Source organism: Epinephelus fuscoguttatus, linkage group LG12 (assembly GCF_011397635.1).
Source record: "Epinephelus fuscoguttatus linkage group LG12, E.fuscoguttatus.final_Chr_v1".
NCBI lineage: Eukaryota > Metazoa > Chordata > Actinopteri > Perciformes > Serranidae > Epinephelus > Epinephelus fuscoguttatus.
In genome coordinates, this window is record NC_064763.1 from 15,445,524 (window position 1) to 15,447,787 (window position 2,264).

Consider the following 2,264-nt stretch of genomic DNA (forward strand, 5'->3'; position numbering starts at 1 on the left):
CGGAAGCTGAATATTTTGCCTTCAAAAATACAACACCAGTCTTTTATTTTCCGATTCATATGGCCTATTACAATGTGGTATACTACACAGATAGTAGATTAGAGGACACACAAAACCACTGTTATGAATGTTTCCTAAAACTGTCAGTAGATGCATCATTTCGTTGTGAAAGGTAAAATTTAAACTAAATGCAACAATAAAACATGCTTTATTTTGAAAGTAGTCACGGAAATGAATGTATTGTGAATTCTGCTTTGCTTTACATAAGATCCTGTTGATGCTCGACACCTTTGTATCACTGACTGCCACCTGTTGCCACTGTGATGCAAACACAGTGTAACACCAGGTGAGGTCAGGTGAACGTGTTTTATAACTTCAAACTTATAAAGCAGGTTTTAAACACACAGGACACAAAACACAATCATATCAAGGCAGCAAAAGCAGCACACTGACTGGCCACTTTATTAGATACACCTGTTCAACTGCTCCTTATCGCAGGTAGCTGATCAGCCAATCACGTGGCAGCAACTGAATGCATTTAGGCACGTAGACATGGTGAGGGCGACCTGCTGAAGTTCAAACTGAGCATCAGAATGCGGAAGAAAGGTGATTTAAGTGACTTTGAACGTGGCATGGTTGTTGGTGCCAGACGGGCTGGTCTGAGTATTTACTGGGATTTTCACACACAACCATCTCTAGGGTTTACAGAGGATGGTCCCAAAAAGAGAAAATATCCAAAGATCCAAAATGCCTTGTTGATGCCAGAGGTCAGAGGACAATGGCCAGACTGGTTCAAGATGATAGAAAGGCAACAGGAAGACAAATAACCACTGGTTCCAACCAAGGTCTGCAGAAGACATCTCTGAACCAACAACACGTCCAGCCTTGAAGCAGATGGGCTACAGCAGCAGAAGACCACACCAGGTGCCACTCCTGTCAGCTAACAACAGGAAACTGAGGCTACAGTTCACACAGGCTCACCAAAACTGGACAATAGAAGACTGGAAAAAACACATTCAGATCAAAGCATGGATCCATCCTGCCTTGTATCAGCGGTTCAGGCTGCTGCTGGTGGTGTAATGGTGTGGGGGAGATTTTCTTAGTACCAACTGAGCATGGTTTAAACACCACAGCCTACCTGAGTATTGTTGCTGACCGTGTCCGTCCCTTTATGACCACAGTGTACCCATCCTCTGATGGCTACTTCCAGCAGGATAACGCACCATGTCACAAAGCTCAGATCATCTGAAACTGGTTTCTTGAACATGACAATGAGTTCACTGTACTCCAATGGCCTCCACAGTCACCAGATCTCAGTCCAATAGAGCACCTTTGGGATGTGGTGATACTGGAGATTCTCATCATGGATGTGCAGCCGACAAATCTGCAGTAACTGTGTGATGTCATCATGTCAATATGGACCAAAATCTCTGAGGAATGTTTCCAGCACCTTGTTGAATCTATGACACCAAGAATTAAGGCAGTTCTGAAGGCAAAGGGGGTCCAACCTGGTACTAGCAAGGTGTACCTAATAAAGTGGCCAGTGAGTGTCATCATTTAACTCCAAGGCTCCCTGCCATGCAGTGACTGGGGTATTTTTGATGGATTCAGTCATCTTTTCAGACACAGCACCATTCCAGTTACGACAATAAAGCAATATCCCATCTCGAAATCTCAGATCACTCTGCTAGTCAAACAGAGCTTGAAAGAAAAGCACACAGACTTTAGGCTCCAACATTGGTCCAAACTCGGGTCAAACTCACACACATAACAAACACTGCTGCCAGGATAACTGGTCCCCCCGCAACCAACCTCACAGAATCAGGGCCATTGCACGCATTGCTTCTCCTGCAGAACAGGACATCACACTCCTGCTCGATCACCACCTCATCCCACTTCCCCCGGGTGCAGGTACAAAGCACTGAGGTGCAGAGGGGTTTGCTTAGGGAAGGGCCTGATCCCCGATACCCCGCTGCCATAGCTGCTGTAAATAATAGGCCTCTCTGAACTGAGGACTGTGGTGGCAAAACAACTATTTAATAAACAGTTTAAAGAAAAAGTCACACGTCGGCTGTCTTTCTTGAGTTTTAATAAGCATTCATGAATGGAGACACTCAAACATACAACCGCATGAACGGTCAGTGAATGCCTAGCAAGTCCTCTCACCTCTCTGCTATCTTTATAGTTCCCATAACACATGCACATCAACAGTCAAAATGTGTTGCGCCTTGACATTCCTAAAACACAATATCTCTTCAGACTAA